This window comes from Tupaia chinensis, unplaced genomic scaffold (assembly GCF_000334495.1).
Source record: "Tupaia chinensis unplaced genomic scaffold, TupChi_1.0 Scaffold000532_1, whole genome shotgun sequence".
Taxonomy (NCBI): Eukaryota; Metazoa; Chordata; class Mammalia; order Scandentia; family Tupaiidae; genus Tupaia; species Tupaia belangeri.
Genome location: NW_006160045.1, coordinates 3,413,243 through 3,431,948, shown reverse-complemented (window position 1 = coordinate 3,431,948; position 18,706 = coordinate 3,413,243). Strand labels below are relative to the sequence as shown.

General features: G+C 36.2%; 1 protein-coding gene across 4 annotated transcripts in view; it reads left to right on the top strand.

Annotated features, from left to right (window-relative positions):
- AKT3 (AKT serine/threonine kinase 3) overlaps positions 1–18,706 on the top strand; it is a 335,945-nt gene that overhangs the window by 52,813 nt on the left and 264,426 nt on the right. Inside the window, exons 1-2 of one of the 4 annotated variants that reach the window (XM_006157221.3) lie at positions 3,916–4,063; positions 5,715–5,776. The exons of the other annotated variants lie outside the window; for them this stretch is intronic. The gene's annotated coding sequence lies outside the window, so the exon portion shown is untranslated. Of the gene's footprint in view, positions 1–3,915; positions 4,064–5,714; positions 5,777–18,706 lie in introns of those variants that run through there. 4 annotated transcript variants of the gene reach the window in all.

Genomic DNA, 18,706 nt, shown 5'->3' with positions numbered 1-18,706 from the left:
TCAGTTATTAATGATTCATGTTAATTTTCTAATTCTGTCATTTCTTTTTCATTGAGTTTTTTTATGACAAAGAAATTTCTTTTTCTCTCAGGGGTAATATTTTATTCAATTAATCTTTTACTACAGTTATTTATTTTGAGTTGCTTAAGCGATCCTAGATTGGGCCCATGGAAACTCCTTCAAGTTGGCTCCTATTTTCTAGTGTCTCCATCAATTTTTGAGAATTTTCTAACAGAACAAGATAGTCTTGGCTCATCATATACTTTCCTTTTCCCCACTCTAGAATCAACTGCTTCTTAGAGAGCTCTGATTCCTTTTTACGGAGAATAGTATTTCCTTTCCTTTATTCTGTTCTTTTATTTTTAATTACCTCCATTCTTCATTACTGTGTGTTTCTTTCTTATGCTATCCTGATTCATTTATTTTTGCATTACTACTTTTCTGCTTTAGTGAAGTTTTTGTGTTTTTAGTTAATTATTTATCTTTTAGGTGACTCTGCTAAATATTCGATATTGGTAAGCAGTCATCCTTGCTTGCTCTTTAGAACTCCACAACTTTCTGTTTTTCTCAACCTCTTTGAGGTCATTTTATTTATCTTTTGTTTTCTTCTACTTTCATTAGGGGTTGAAGAGTAGAGTTCCCTCAGATTGTGCTCTTACTCTGGGGAACTAGGGCATTGTCACTGCTCAGACATTGCTTAGGAGGATTTTACATTGGTTCCATCCCTCTGAGAATAATTTGGTAGTACAATGTATCTTCTGGGAGTAGAGTCTGTAGGTATTCCTATAAATATTTGTACTGATGTATATGCAGTGTTATTCATCCAAGTATTTTATGTCACAGCAAAAGAGTCGAAGATTAACTAAAACAATCTGAAAAGTAAACATTTTTCTCCCTTTTTTCTACTCATACCTGCATAAGGCTAGATTTCTTTTATATAGATAAATCAAAACAATGTATTGCAACAGAATGGGGAAAGCCCAAATGTCTATTATAGGAAGTCGGTTAAGTACATTTTCATCAAACAGTAGAATGCGATATTAATCAGCTGAATAAAAAATAGTATTATTATGGAAAACTGATCTCCATTAAACAGGAAAAGAGCAAGGTACAGAACATATTATATATTACCTTTTGTGTAAAGGAGACCAAATAAAATTATGTAGTAGTATTTGCTTATGTCATCATAAAGAATTCTAAAACAAGAAACTAATACTTTATCCCAAAAAGTAAAATATGAACTGGATAGAAGACAAAAGTGTGATGAGACTTTTTACTCTAGACCTCCCACCCTTCTTTTCCCCCTAATTGCCAAAGGGTCTGCTTGCTTGTCTCCAGAGAGAGAGGGGAAGGCAGAGGGAGAAAGCGTACCCCAGCAGGGCCTGGCCATGCTGTAATCCCTTTCCTCTATTTCTCTCACCCTCAGAATTGTGGGTACCCATGCACATGTAACAAGCATGTCCTTCAAGCCTCTGGGGCCAGAGCTTCAACTGTGGTCAGCTACATGGGATCCAGCTCCTAATGCGCAGAGCTTAACCACAATGCCAGCCTACTGTGTATCTTTAATATTTGATTCTTGACATATGAGTGATCTGTGTTAAATTAGATTTTTAAAAGAATTACTTATTTAACTTTATTATTTTAATTTTCTATAGGACACTTGTGCTTGCGAGAAAGAGAGAGAGAGAGAGAGAGCGAGAGCGAGAGCGCAAGCAAGCCATCAGGTCCAGGACTCCATCTGTGGTGGCCATGTGGGAGTCCAGCAACTTAACCATGCCACTGCCGGCTCCAAATTAAAATTTTAAAGGACTTCCAGTATAATTTAAAACTAGTTTTATCGTAGCAAATATTTATACTTTACAGTTCTAACCACTGGCCTATAGTATAATGTTCTGTAACACAGTATGTACAGCAGTTATCTATCTCCTCAGAATCATACTTTGCCATTTCCAGCTTCATCTTTTACATTTTTTGTAGTTCTGTCCCACAGATGGTATAATTTCATATTTGTGCTTTGCCTTTTATCTTCATATTCATCTTTTAAGAATCATTTTGTTCATTTGCTCTGGGAAGCTGTTCTGAACCTCTGCAAGGCAGAGTTAGGTGATTCTCTCATAGTATTTGCCTATTATTACTTTTATCACATTGCATTGTAACATTTAACTGCTTTATAGTGCCTGACATAGACACTCAGAGATGTGCTTTAATGTATTTCCTTGGATATTGTTGCCTGTAGAGTAAGTGCTATTCCTCAAGTAGCTTATAGTCTTTAATGTAGACAGACATGCAACTAATATAAGACATAGAGCAATAAGTAAGATAATAGGAAAAGATACATTTTCAAAAGAAGTCTTCGAGATCAGTTTTTTTGTTTTTTGAGAGATTTTCACTGTAGGGCGCGTGCGCTCGCCAGACAGACAGAGAGAGACATAGAGACAGAAAGCGAGAAATCACCCCCCAGGGGGGATGGTCACGCTGCAATCCCTTCTCCTCCATTCTCCTCTCGGGATCTTGGGCACGCACGCACACGCGCCCGGCGTGAGTTTTAAGTCACCGGGTCCGGGACACGAACCACGGTTGACTACGTGGGAGTCCAGCGACATAGCCATTATGCTAACTGCTGGTTCCCAAGATCAGTTTTAAAGATGGGCCCAGAGCCTGGATGGAAACATTTTACCAGGGCCTGTTTAGGAACAGCAGATAATCTGGGGTAACTTCAACATAGAGGATTCATGATTCATGGTGAATGGAGAAAAGTATAGGAACAGATTGCTAGAGGTCTACTATTCCAGTATGTAAGGAATTTAAATACTACATTGTAGGCAGAGTAGGACTACTGAATGTTTCTGAACAAGGAATCAATATAATTAAATCTGTGCTTCTAGATTTTATGTTTTGTGTGGGGGCCTTTGAAAACGAAGATGAGAGGGTACATATTAAGGTATTTTATATTATAAACTACAGTGTTGAATATCGGACCAATAAAATAACAACCAACCACATTTTCAAATTCTATGTATTTGTCTATGTAGTCCATTCAACCTAGGATTATTTCTTAGTCTAACAATGAGAGTCTGTTACTCTTTGAAGAGAGAGTTTATATCTTACTTTTATTGGTAACCCATGACAGATTTCTTCCAAATTTAATAGGTTCCCTGTTCTGACTACATTTTGACTGCATTGCACTTATTATTATTTTTTTAAAGAATTTTGCCAGAAGGTTCGTGTGCTCACCAAGCAGAGAGAGTGAGAAAGAGAGAAGACTGGGTCCAGGAGATGGCATGGAGGTTAAAGTGCTGGATTGCTAAATTGCCAGCCACAGTTTGAATTTTGTGCCGTTCGCTTGAAAAATTATACTGGGCGTGTGTGCGTGTGTGCCCGAAATCCTGAGGAGAGGATAGAGGAGAAAGGATTTTTGCATGGCCTGTTCTAGGAGGTGATTTCTCTTTCTGTTTCTTTCCAGGAAGTACATGCGTTCTGTTGCAGAAACTAAAACAGAAGAGAGAGTGCGTGTGCATGAGAGAGAGAGAGAGAGAGAGAGAGAGAGAGAAGGAGAGAGAAGGCAAGAAAGCACCCCACATGGGGAATGGTCATGCTGTAAGCCCTTTTCCTCCATCTCTCCTTCCTTTTGGGGTTTGGGGCAAGTACACACTCATGCCTGGTGTGTTTCTTGCCAGTGGTTCCAGGACTCAAACCACATGGTCAGCCACGTGGGATCTAGCCATCTTATCCACCATACTATGGGCTGGGCTATACTTATTTCTTATATAACTTTTCTTATATTTCTCCCTTTTAGTTGTTGCCTTAATTACCCCACAACTAATTGCTTTGTTTTGGAAGCCTTTCTATTTTTAAACTTTATTTGACCCATATTATTGTCTGAATGGTTTTCTATTTATTTCAGTAAACATTGAAATTGGCGTCAGAACTCAAGGAACTTGTTCTTTGGCAGCCCACGTGCTTGCTCATACTATGTGATTAGATGTGTGAGTTCCTCGGGGCAACCTTACTGTTTTTTCTTGACCTTAACAAAGTCGGTGATACATATTAGGCTCTCAATCAGGTAAGAAACATCAGTGGAACAGTATTGGTTAAAAGTTGACTTTAAATCTTGGCTCTACCACTGTCTTCTGGATCCAGTGTAGAGAAGTTATGTAGGAATCTAAGCTATAATTTTGTCATGTGTAAAATGGGTAAAATAATAGTTCCTTCATCTGTATTCGTCTGCTTAGACTGCCATAACAAAATAAAATAGACTTGGAGACTTAAACATTCATTTCCCCACAGTTTAGGAGACTGGATGGCCGAGGTTAAGGTGTCTGCTTATGGGGTACTAGTGAGGGCTCTCTTTTTCTGGCTTCCTGCTTTGCCCTCACATAACAGAGAGAGAGATAGAGGGAATGCATTCATGTGCATGTGCTCTCTTGGATCTCTTACAAGGTTACTACTAATCCTGTCACAAGGGCTCCAGTCTCATGACTTCATCTAGCCCTGATCTCCTCCTTAGGCCTCGCTTGGAAATATTGCCACTTGGGGGTTTACAGCTTCAACATGAATTTTGAGGGGGTATAAACATTCAGTCCATAGCACTAGTCTTTATTGCAGCCATGAGAGTTAAATAGTTTATGAAAAACATTTGGCACTGTGCTTCTAATGTAAAAAGTGCTATATTTAACATGTTTTCACCATTATTATTATTTTGACTTGGCATACATTTTACTTATGGGTAAGTGGAGAGAAATGAGAGGTTTTGCTCTTTGTTGATGGAGAGTATGTGATAACCTTAATTTAGAAGGAAAATGTAGGAAATATAGCAGGACTGCAAGCGTACTGTTAAGGGATGTAGAGAACTAGGTGACTAGGTGCAGATGTCAGGTTTCAAAGGATGTACCCTAACTATTGCTAAGAATAGAGGAAAGAAACTTTAATGGTTTTTATATGTATGGGACCTTTAAAATACAGTTCTTTATTTAAATCTTGGTTTTTCTTTTCTCTGACTTCATTGATAGGTTTGATTTTTCTTTGAGTCCAGGGAACCAGATATTTACTATTTAGATCTTTATCTATAAATAATAGAAACTTTATGTAGCTGGATTCTGAAAAGTTCTATTTCAGACATTTTGGATCTTTTTAAAAATAATTTATTATTATTATTATTTAATTTGAGTAGAGCAAGAGAGGGAAAATGGTAAAGCAAGCCACCAGGTCCAGGACTTGAACTGCAGTCAGACATGTGGGAGGCCAGCACTTTAACCTGCATGCTATCTGCCAGCCCCAACATTTTGGATCTTAAGTATATATTTTTAATTGGAAGAGGGCATAAGCACTTGCCCAAGAGACACAGGTTAGGAGTGGGGAGAAGCATTCTCCAGTGGAGTATGATCACACCACAATCCCTTCTCTATTTCTCCATTCTGTTGGGATTTAGGGCAAGCACACATACATGTTCAGGATATTATTAAGCCACTGGGGCTGGGAGTCAAAACATGGTCAGCTATGTAGGGTCCAGCTCTTTTACTTGGCTAATGAGCTGGGCGAAGGAACAAACATATTTTAAAATCAGACTGTAATCTATTCTTTCTAGCCTTTTGATTTAGGCTTTCTCCTTTCTAAGTTAATGAACCAAGGACAGATTTTATTAGCCTTTCTGGAACTATTAAGAATCCCTATTCTTTTATTTTTTTGCAATAATTGTCTCCACATTTACTTTATAGAGTCCTCTTTGGTGGAGTCCACAGGCGGAGAGGAAGCACGGGATTCATAAGATGGCGGGCGGGTGAGTGACTGAGAATCTGGAACTAGAACTTGGGGGAAAAAAGTAGTAGGGGTTGTTCCTTAAAAACAGGAATAAAATGTGAAGTGCAAGTTTGCAAATTACATTGTCTTGGTGAGGTATATAAAGATAATATATTGTTTTTGAGTTTTTCTGTATGCAAATTTTATTAATAATTTATATGGCATAGCTGTCATGCCATCTGTACTATGATTATATCAAAATTTACCCAGTGACTTGGCATGCATTGACAGTTTAGGGAAATACAGAGAAAATAGTATAGCTCAAAACAGATCTTTGATGGTAGTGGTCAAAGATGTACTACTAAATTGTGGTCTGAGGCTTTTTAATTTTGTAACAGAAATTTCAACTCTTAACTGTAAATGCTATTTTAATTGTACTAAGCAAGCACATATGCTTCTGGAACCACAAAATCAAACTTGAAAGAAAGAAAATATGAACAATTATAGAGGCAGTCTCTTTAATTAATAGGAACATAAAATAATCAAGTGACAAATACTTTCATTCAGAAAATGATCTTTTCCCGAGATCAACTTTATTGTACTATACATCATATAAACTCAAAGTTGTGATTTTTATGCAGCAAAATCAGTATTGCAGCAATGACATAAGCAAAAAAGGACAGTAAATTGTAGTCATGAAAGGAGTAGAGTCGGTAAAAGTGGAGCCATATGAAAAAGCAAAAAAATCTAAAAGTTGTCTACCCATTTCTGATGTTGATATTTCTCAATATAAAAATAAACTTCAAAGTGGCTGGTTTACTGATAAATTTGTGTATTTCATATGAATTTATGGAATGGATTGTAAATAGTATTTTAAGATAGAAAAAGTTTGTCTCTAGGATCCTTTCATGGCCTTTTCCCCCCTTGTTCCTTATGTTGTAGTTCCTCACCATCACTGTCATTGTCAAAAGGGATCCCTAGGGCCTGGCAGATGGCATGATAGTTAAGGCACTGGACACTCCCACGTGACTGACCACTTTTTGAGCCCCAAACCTGGTGGATTGCTTGTTCACTCTCTTTCTCTCTGGTCAAATTAGAATAAATGAATGAATAAATAAAATTAAATAAATGCTTTTAAAAAACTCTATTAAATTGGCTAGTTTATTTAAAAAAGAGAGAGAGAGCACTAGTCCTTTAAGTGTTGATTAGTTATCGTTACAAAGATGAGCAGAGCCAGTGTTGCAAGTGGTTAAATGCAGTGCACTGGGAGCTGTATCCCACATGGCTTACTGTGGTTTGTATCTCGTCCTGGCAGCTTGGAAAACATGCCAGGTGTGTATGAATGCATGCCCAAAATCTCAATGGAAAGAAAGATGAAGGAAAAGGGATTGTGGCTTGACATACCCTATTGGGGCGTGTTTTCTTTCTCTTTGCGCGCTCTCTCTGGCAAGTGCATGTGCCTTTTAGCAAGTATAGAGGGAAAAAAAGATAAATAGACACACTAACCTATTAATAGACTATTTTACATTTAAATAGGGCTCTTAACAAACAGAATTTCCTCATGATAAAACTTTAAACATTGACATCTGTTGGGAGAATGATTTTTGGGAAGAGACTTTTTTGAATCTGTTCCTTAAATCACAGCTTATTGCTGGATATGAAGAGGATTAACATTACTATAGGCCTGTTCTTTGTTGGTGTCTGGGTATGTGTGCTAGGCCCTTTAGCCATATAATATAATTTGGGTTCACAATGAGCTTGTGAGATCGACATTCTGAATCACATTTTACAAAAGATGAACAGAAAGAGATGCAGAAAGATGAAATGATCTTCCTAAAGGGGTCATAGTGGGGGTACATCTTAAAATTAAGATTTTCAGATTCCAAGGCCTTTGTCTTTACCCCTAAACCAATGTTTCATAATTTTCCTCTTTTGTTTTTCCCATACACAGTGAACATAACAATATCTTTTTAAAGAAGTTTATTTGATGTGAAGAAGACACACACACACACACGTGTGTGTTGCACACACATGCACCTTGGACAAGTTCTCACCATGTTGCAATCCTTCCCCAAGCTTCCCAGTGAGCTAGGTCACAGGTGCATGCAGGTGTGCCCAGTGTGCTCATATCCACCTAGGATCTGAATCTTCCGTGTGGTTTCAGTGTCAAGTAGTTGGTGTTCTTCTGCTTGTCCCACTGTGGTTGGGCCCATGATTGTAACTTTACTTATCCTTAAGAGTTCCCTTATGTGCCCCTAGAGAGCTAGACCAGGCTGTGGTGCTTGACTAGTTTTCCTTGACCTTTTTATTATGTTCTTGGCTGAGAGTATAGAAATGCCTTATTGGGACCAGTAGTTAGCGTAATGGCTATGTCACTAGACTCCCACGTAGTTGACCACGATTTGCGTCCTGGACCCGGTGGCTTAAAACTCAGGCCGGGCGTGTGTGCGTGCGTGCCCAAGATCCCGAGAAGAGACTGGAGGAGAAGGGGTTGTGGCGTGGCCATCCCCCCTGGGGGGTGATTTCTCGCTTTCTGTCTCTCTGTCTCTCTCTGTCTGTCTGGCGAGCGCACGTGCCCTATAGCAAAAACCTCTCCAAAAAAAATAAAAAAGAAATGCCTTATTAGCAGAGAAGATCAACAACTACAACATTCACATCTAACTATATTAAGTAAGGTGGGTTTTTTGGTTTGTTTTTTTGGGGTTTTTTTTTTTTTTTTTTTTAGCAGATTAGCTTACTCTGAAGTTTGTACTTAGAGTAAGGAAATATTGGTAAGTTATGTGTGAACTGTAATGTTTGGGAATTATCACAACAAGAATTAACAAATTTTCTTGTTATTAACACTTTTGAACAGATGTATTCAGTATTACAAACAGTTTGAAAATATTCATCCAACAAAGAGTTATAAAATGATTACCATGTGCCAGGGATATGCTAGATTCTGCAGTGAATACAACACTGAAAACACAGTCTCTGCCCTCAATGTGTTTTCAGTGTCTCATTTCTACACTAGATAGGAGACAAAACGTGAGGAAATTGTTAGCATACAGTATGATCATTATAGTAATGGAGGTGTGCAGAAGAAAGTATGGGGAAAGGAAGAGTTAACTGTGGTTGGGGGGACTCGGAACAATTCAGAGAAGAGGTAGTTTAAACTGAAGCTGAAATATTTTCTTGATTACAAGAAAATTCATGGTGTTCTTATACATATTGCATACACAGCATTTGCACATACAGCACTTCTCTCACGTGTACATATAAATGAAGTATTAAGCTTGAACATTCAGCCTCTTCCCTTTTCCTTGAAATCATACATAATCATATATACTCCCCCCCCCTTATCTTTCAGACAGTTTTTCTTGTAACTGCTCATTTGCTTCCATTTATTTTTCTCCTTGTGAGTTCTTAAATTTCTTGGGTTTATGAAAACAGGCAGACCCTATTTCTGCATTCTTTAAAACCTTTAGTAACAAGCAGAAGATCACACTTGTGTTGATAAATGAGGAAGAGAACAGGACACCTGATTGCTTTACTGTTTTACTGTCATATAAATGCTTTTCCACTATTTCATACAATCTGACGACTGAAAGTGGGATTGTAAAACCGTGCAGCCACTTTGGAGAACAGTTTGGATGTTTCTCAGAAATCTAAACATGGGTTATAGGATTAGCATTTCCACACCTAGTTCGTGTTTTTTTGGGGGGAGAGGTTTTTGCTATGGGGTAAGTATGCTTGCCAGAAAGAGAGAGAGAGAGAGAGAGAGAGAGAGAGAAAGAAATCACCCCCCGTGGGGAATGGCCACGCTGCAATCTCTTCTCCATTCTCCTCTTGGGATCTTGGGCATGCATGCACATGTGCCTAGCATGAGTTTAAGCCTCCAGATCTGGTACTCAAACTGCAGTTGACTACATGGGAGTCCAGCGACATAACCATTATGCCAACTACTGGTCCCTCCACACCTAGTTATACACTTAAGGGAAGTGAAACTGTATGTTTGTATGTGAATGTTCATAGTAGCATTATTCATAGTGGCCCCAACATCTCAACTGTTCAATTAATTGTTGAATAGATATGCAAAATGTGTTAAAATATCCCATAAAATGGGATATTTTTCAGTCAGATAAGGGATGAAGTATAGACACATGCTATAATATGTAGCCTTGAAAATCTTATTCTAAATGAAAAAGACTACACACAAAAGATAACATGTATGATTTAATTTATATGAAATGACCAAAATAGGCAAACCCATAAGAAAAGTAGTTTTGCAATTGGTAATGATAATTCAACTGCCATGTGTCTGTACTAAAACTCACAGATTTTAAAATGGTGATTTTTACAGTATGTGAGTCATATTTCAATTTTAAAAAGCTGTAACAATTAACTAAAATGAAATATTTATGTAGATACAGAAAGGGGTTTTCTGAGATGTCCTACTGTGAAGTTGGGGTAGACTTTTGAAGTAAGTAGTATATAAGTAGAGAGCTAGAGAAAGAATTGGTATTACTCAGGTGAAAAACTGGCAGTAATGGAAATGAGGAAATAGAGAAGAACGTTATCAGTTGGAATTAACAGCTTCTGTCACTGTATAAGATTATCACAGATATTTTATCTTAAATAATTTTCTATCCCATGGAGAACCAAAGCAACTTGTTTATTTATGTACTTAATTTTAAAAGTGTATTCATCTTCTTTGTATGAGAGAGAAAGCATCACATAAGCATCCTCAACAGTCTTCACACCAGCACCCCATCCTAGCCCCACAGTCAAGGCAAACCCAGCACATTCAGGTAGGCCCAGACGCAAACCTGGAGCCTTGTCATGTGTTTTCCTGCACAGTTCAGCAGCATTGCTTGCACTGCCATGGCTAGGCCTATAATGATACTTATTATTGGGTTGTCAGAAAAGTCATGACGCATTTTTGCATATAAAAAACATGTCATGACTTTCCCAATGATCTAACACTCTTGGATTACATTGAAGCAAATCTCAAGAATCATATTATTTTATACATAAGTATAAAATAATAACAAGAATTTTTCTTAAAAAAACACACCATTGGGTATATTTTTTTTAACCTGAAAAAAAATTTAAAGCAAAAAGATGGTTAAGAATGCTATTAGTTGGCCAGCAGGTGACCTGGTGGTTAAGGTACTGTTTCTCAGTTTCTCTCTCCAGGGAGTGCATATGCTCTGTAGCAAAAATCTTCAAAAAGAAACAAGCAAACTGAAAAGGAAAATACTACTAGTAGGGCTGGCTTTGTGCTCTAGTGGTTAAGGGAGCCAGATCCCATAGCAGTTTGAATCCCAGCCCCAACAGCCTGAAAACATGCCAGGCGCATGTACATGAATGTCCCCAAATTCTGACAGTATGGAGAAATGGAGGAAATAGGATTATGGTGTGACCATACCTCACTGTGGGGTGTTTTTTCTCTTTCTGTGCTTCTCTGTCTCCCTTTGGTGAGTGTATGGGCCCTTTGGTCAATACATAAACAAACATATAAATAAAAGGCTCTTAGTGGAAATGAAAAGTTACTGTTACTCATTGGCACATTTAAAACATTTGTTTACATATCCATTTCCTCTAATAAACACTAGATATGCATATAAAATAAAATTCATGATATGCTAATATGGTTCATATATTACTAGTTTTTATGCTCATCTATGTGATTAATTATGATTAGCAAGGACTTAGGAATGATAAAACTCTTCTCTACAGCTAATGATTATCTCCTTTTACCACATTCAATGGTTGTTACTCTGTCGTCTTCTGAATGTGTCTGTCATTTAAGGTTATTGATTACCTGCCTTACTGAAACATGTGCCTCCCTTAGCTTCCCTGAATTTGACTTTCCTAATCCGTCCCTGTATGGATGTGCTTTTACTGGCACCCTTCTCTTGTGATACTCATGAAATGTGACTATATCCCATCTTCCTCTGTTCTCGAGCCACTTATGTTCTCTCTGCAAACTCTTTGTTTTTTCTGCTGTCATGGCTATCAAACTTACCTGTGTATCAGTGAATCTCAAATGCTTGTTAAGCTAGTGAATGAAAGCGCTCTCTTTTAGTAATCTAGTTGAATATTAAAAACTTGTCCATGGATATCCCATTGTCATCAGAAATTCAGATGTTCAGAAATGAGGTCATATTGTTTGTGATTAATTCCAGTTTTATTTATTTATTTTTTTAATTTGCTACAGGACATGTGCAGTTGATGGGCGAGGGGTGGGGAAGGGTAGGGAAGAAGAGAGAGAGAGTGAGGGAGAAAGTGAGAAAGCACCCCCCTAAGGCTGATGGCCACAGTACAATCCCTTTTCCTCCATTCTCACCTCAGGATTTTGGACATACATGCACATGTGCCCAGTGTATTTTTTAAGCCATTGGATTTAGGGTTCGAATGATGGAGTGGCCATGTGGGATCTAGCCGCCACAACCTTCACATTACGCGTTGGCCCAATACCAGTTCTTCTTAAGCTTTCCTCTATTGGTAAATTACTAGGCACCTTCTTCAAATTAGTAGGCTAGAAATATTCATAATTTCACTTTCTTCAGTCTCTTAAGTGCATGCTATTATCTTCTACTGTTAAGTATTCCTTCAAGCTATGAGTTATTTGTATTTTCATTATTATTGCCTATTCTAGGCATTTTATTCCTTTAGAGAACTTCTCCTCAATATTTTTGGTTTGGTTAAGTATCCTTCTCTGTGGTTCAATAAGCCCCACAGATTTCCATGGTCCAGATCATGTTTCATGTCTTTCCTTCATTAGGACTCAGCTCTATCACTTCTGGGTAGTTGAACATGTGGAGATTCCTGGACCATGGCTTGCCCAGGGAGGGTATTGAAGCTCTATGCTTCTTCCCACATGTCTTCTTCTACACTTCTCTTCTTCTGTATCCTTTGTAATATCCTTTATAATACACCAGTAAATTTGAGAATTCTGACCTCTCCAGTGTAGAAAGGATCTCAGGAAGACATCAGTTGGAAGAGAATAATCTGACCCCAAAGTCAAGCAGATGATCCCATGGAGAAGAAAAGCTTTCAACAATGCAAGTAATGGGTGAATGAAATGCCACTTGTGGAAGAAAAGCATGAGGAGCCTCTTATGTCCACCATAGTTGTCACATGGCCCACCAAGGATCTCTAGTCAGTGATGCATAAGTTGCCAGCATTTAGCCTAATTCAATCAGTCTTTGTTTGCTGATAGTCAAAGTGCTATCCTTGCAATGCAAGATACGACTCCAGCTTGTAATGCTGTGAATTCTGTTCAGAGCAAGGAACCAGGCATAATATTCCAGTATTGTTGGCAACAGTGATTCATGTTTAAAGACAAAAGCTTATTCTAGAAAATATATTGATATGACAATCTAAATATAAACAGGAAAGTAAAAGAAAATGCCAACTAGTTAAGGACCCCAAACAGCAAAGTCATCGTGCCTTTTGGACATGTAGATGCTGCCTGAAACTCTCACGTTCTACACAAAGAACACCCAACTTTGTTGTATGTAGTGGCCACAATTACTAGTCTTCTGCACAAATACAACATGGTATCAAAAAAAAAAGAAATGGTGCTGGAACTTTATAGCTTTTGAGTGAATCCAGTAGAGGAGGAAAAAGAAACCAAGGCAAACTCCCAATGCAGGTAACATTCCCTGAGTGCTGATGGTATTTAAGAATTTTTTTTTGGTGGGTCAGTTTAACATGGTCTTCATCATGCCATTCTTGGAGGTCACCATGATGGTTTCATGTCCAGGTCGTTTCCTGTTGACTTCAGACTCCACTTGGCTGAAGAATTCAAATGTAGAATATAAACTGGATACCAAATTCACACAGTTCTGTTTGTCAGTCTCCTGAAGAGAAGAAGGCAAATACTGTATTCTCAGAAAAGTCATAACTTATTTTTCTGTGCAAAAATGGATAATGACTTTTCTGACAACCCAATAGCTTCAGCCCATGAACAGTGAATAAGCATTTTGAGGAATTTACTATACTAATAAATAGCACCTTAAAATTAAATGAAAAAGAATTAAAGCTATGAGTGGTTACATTATTGTTTTGTTTTTCTTTCACCAAGTAGTATAGGAGATATTGTAATAGTTGATAAACATGAATAGAATTGAATTCCTAATCTCTTTACCTATGTTAACTGCAGTATTTACCTAAAGCCTTGCTTTTTTCCCTTTGCAATACATCTTATATAAAGTAATCTTAACCCCTTTGAAAATCTAATGGAAAGCAATAGAATTTCTGTCAAAAGACCCTATACATTTTTATATATCATAGAAATAATTGCAATATTAAATGATTATTTTATTTTTTGTTTTGTTTATCTCCAGAACTGATGTTAGGGCTGTGTCAGTTTATTTTTGTTTTCTTTAATATAAATTTATATACAGTAGGATCTTAATAAATATTTATTGAATATGAGTGGATACTTCACTTCTCAAAAGTTGAGAACAATGTACATACAGATAATACAAATAATTTTGCAGCAGTTACAAACTGTAGATTTTGAAATTTTGATCTATTGTTTCCAGACTGGTCTTTCTAAAACAGTACTTTTATTCATGGAAACTTCTTTTGTGCCAGGCTTACGATAGATTTTGAGAATATAAAGATGAGGGACCAGCGGTTAGTGTAGCGGCTATGTCGCTGGACTCCCTCATAGTCAACCGTGGTTCGCATCCCGGACCCGGTGGCTTAAAACTCACGCCGGGTGTGTGTGCGTGCGTGCCCACGATCCCGAGAGGAGAACGGAGGAGAAGGGATTGCGATGTGGCCATCCCCCCTGGAGGATGATTTCTCGCTTTCTGTCTCTCTGTCTCTCTCTGTCTGTCTGGTGAGCGCACGCGCCCTACATTTTTATATATCATAGAAATAATTGCAATATTAAATGATTATTTTATTTTTTGTTTTGTTTATCTCCAGAACTGATGTTAGGGCTGTGTCAGTTTATTTTTGTTTTCTTTAATATAAATTTATATACAGTAGGATCTTAATAAATATTTATTGAATATGAGTGGATACTTCACTTCTCAAAAGTTGAGAACAATGTACATACAGATAATACAAATAATTTTGCAGCAGTTACAAACTGTAGATTTTGAAATTTTGATCTATTGTTTCCAGACTGGTCTTTCTAAAACAGTACTTTTATTCATGGAAACTTCTTTTGTGCCAGGCTTACGATAGATTTTGAGAATATAAAGATGAGGGACCAGCGGTTAGTGTAGCGGCTATGTCGCTGGACTCCCTCATAGTCAACCGTGGTTCGCATCCCGGACCCGGTGGCTTAAAACTCACGCCGGGTGTGTGTGCGTGCGTGCCCACGATCCCGAGAGGAGAACGGAGGAGAAGGGATTGCGATGTGGCCATCCCCCCTGGAGGATGATTTCTCGCTTTCTGTCTCTCTGTCTCTCTCTGTCTGTCTGGTGAGCGCACGCGCCCTATAACAAAAACCTCTCCAAACAAAAAAAAAAGATGAATAATGTCATTTCTACTTCTCATGGAATTTAGAAATAAAGAAAAAGAAATGATTAAGTCTCCTTGGAGAGGCCCAAGAAAACTTCCTAAAGGACATTGATATTTCTAAAGCTCTTTTCATCTAGAAAATTAAATAATTTAGAGGTGCCATTTTCTTTGACACCTGGGTATGCCAGGGTAGTTGCAAAGAAAAGACTGACGGCTACCGGCAGGATATTTTTGGCTGTTCCAAAAACTGCCCTCAGTCTGATTAAAGTTACTTTAGTCTGAGTAGTAACTATGAATTTAAATATAATATCTTGTTAATTACAGATTATTTTTAGATTACCCATTATTTGTTAGGTAGTTAAAAGGGATGGGATCAGCAGGTGGCCTGGTAGTTAAAGGCCCTGGACTCTCACAGGGCCAACAGTGGTTCAAGTCCTGGACCTGGTAGCTTCCTTTCTCTCTTTCTCTCTCTGGTCAAATTAGAAAATAATAATAATAATAACAATAATAAAGTTAAAAATAAAAATAATTTTTTTTTTTAAAGAGAAGTCATGAGTATTCTACATGGCTTTACTAAAGTCAGCATGAGCTTTGTTATTGATTTGATTTTTGGTTGGTTAACAAGGGAATCAGGAGATACTAGCATTTAGCAATATTAATATACTGTATAATTCACTTATATGTCATGTTTATTTTCTCTTTCATTCCCACAAGACTGTATGCTGTATATGAGCAGGATTTTTGTTTGATTTGATCATTGCTCAGTAAATATTTGTGGACTGAATATTTGGAAGTCATTGCTGGCCTTAACAGAATGAATTAATTAAAATAGTGGAGATGGAAGCTGGTTTGCATAGTTAGGGGTAGCTAGACAAGTGATTAAAAATAAGACAAATACTTTTTTTTCCCATTTGAAAAGTTCGATGGTAAAGAGGATATTTATGAAAATTTTATTTAGTCATTATATTTCTTATACTGCTGGAAGCTTGTACAGTTTTTAAAAATTAACATAGTCTCAGGTGGTTTAAATACAGATTTTATTATCATTAAATTTGCTTATTACTATAAGTCATATTTTAACTTTCTAAATTTTTTGAGAAAGTAAAAATCTTAGACATTTTCTTTTTAACCTAAATACAACTGTGAAATAAGTACCAATGTAGTTTTAGACTTTAAATTAATCTTAGTTTTAAAAATTGCTAAGCAAATATTCACCCAAAGTAAATATATGTGAAAATGAATTTACATTATTCAGAATTCTAGAATTAGACATCTGTCTAATGCATGCTGTTCTAAATGTTGCTAAATGATTAATAGTAATTAAAAGGTTAAATACAAGCTGAAGAAAGCTTTGAATTTTGAAATGTTTGCAACAGCTAGTAATCTGACTGATGCAGACGTTTTTGTCAAAGTTGAAGAAGTTAGAGCTAATTAATTTCTTGGGAGACATATGATGAAATTGTAGGTGTGATAACATATTTGAGTAACATATGGTAGTTATGGGGCACCTTTCTAATGACTGAGCAGCCAGTTAAATATAGACTTTTTTGGTTTCTTTCATTACCGTCCTTTGTTACTGTGTGTTTTTAAACTAATTTTGTTTTCTAGAGGTCAGTACTCAGGATTTAACAATTTATATTTAAAATGTAATTATGACTGTGTCATTCTCCTAAATTGGCATAAATCTCATTAAAAATTTTCTTAAAAATAAAGCCATTTCTTCCCAGTGTATATGTGTATTCCAGTTGTCTGGTTAATAAGTCAGATGTATAGGGAATTGTACTAAGCATACATTGTTTCACTCAAATTACCCTTGAATGAAGACTAAGAAAATGTTCCCTTTGATAAGCAGTTCCAATGTATTTTTCTTTCATAAAGATTTACTCTTTGCATTTCACTAATTTCCTTCTAGTACCCTTTTGTTTATAGAGTTACAATCTCAGTTTCAGAATATTGCTTGATAATGACAACATATTAAAAAATATTTTTGTATCATTCTATTATTGAAATATTATCTAACACCTTATAAAAGAAATTTTTAAATGAGAATTTTACAAATAGAGGTAACTTGAAATAGTGACTTACAGTTTATATTTTCATATTTTAAAGATTGGATTTTTATAAAAATTTGCATGATTGTAATCTGATATATAGGTCTAAAATTTTCCATCATTCAAAAATATCCACAGTGAAAGAAGAGTTCAGGGTAAAATATTTCTGTTGTACTTCAGAGTCAGCCACTGGAGGGTGTTCATGTTAACTTCTCTTAGTCGTGATGTTCTGCTGATTAGACTGATGAAGTGAAAAAGTAAGTGAAGCCTGTATATGATAGTCTTATGAAATTAAATAAAAGCACAAGTAGTATTTGTATCTAAGATGGAAAAACTGAAGGAACATAATTTTAAACTTTAAAGGAAAGATAATAGATAAATTCTGGAATTATTAAGCAAACAACTAACATTCCTTTGATATCTGCTCTGGGACACTACGTAGAACATTACAGCATTTTTCAATAAACTTACTTTGAAAACTGTGTACAGCTATGCCATTCTAAAAGTATAGAAATGTCCTGACTTGATTTACTAAATGTTTTTGATATTGCTTAATTTTTTCAATTTTAAATTTGAGTATCCTATGAAAAAGGCTGGTATAGGATCTATTTTTTGAATCAGTCCTTCTTGATTCAAAATTGCTGCACAGTTTACCCTATCAATTGACATACTCTTAGGGTCTGGTGATAAAGACAAATTTTTATATAGACCTGATAGAATATTTTGCCCTGAATGGGCTCTGAATTCAATAATTAAGTAAATAATTAAGGTGAACTTTCGAGTCATTCACAGTAAAGCACTAGCTTCTCATTTATTTAATAAAATTTGAAATCTGGATTATTACATAATTATCTGTGAACTCTCAGTTTTAAAGATAGTAGGATTTTCTGAAATATAGCTTACCAGTTTGAAAAATGACTTTTATGTTTTATTCTGGGCTATAAACTTCAAATAATTTTTAATTGATAAGATTGTTACAGTGGTTAGGATCTTCAGAAACAGAAATCCTATTGAATAGACTGACTTACTTTTAAAAACTTAGGGGGTTTCAGTAGAGTAAAACTGATTCAGAAATGGACTGATTTTAATTTACTAATTACCAACAATGATAAAAGACACTATAAATTGGATGGTTTTTCAAATTAGAGTAATAAATTATATAATTCTTTGTAGCTAGTAGGGAATAGTAATGACGAATAGATGATAATTTTTCATTCAGGAGGAAAATTTGATATTTGATTTAATTTCATAGTTGAGTTCTTTTAGTTCTTTTTTGCTTTCATAAGTTGTTAAAATATTTGCTATTCAGATAAGTATGTCTTTATGTCACAAAGTAAGCAAATGACAGATATCAGATCTATAAGCCAATATTAAAAAATGACTATAAAGTACTTGGCTTCAGTTCTAAAAGCTGTGGTTCTCTCTAGAAATATTTTTGGAGCAGTAAA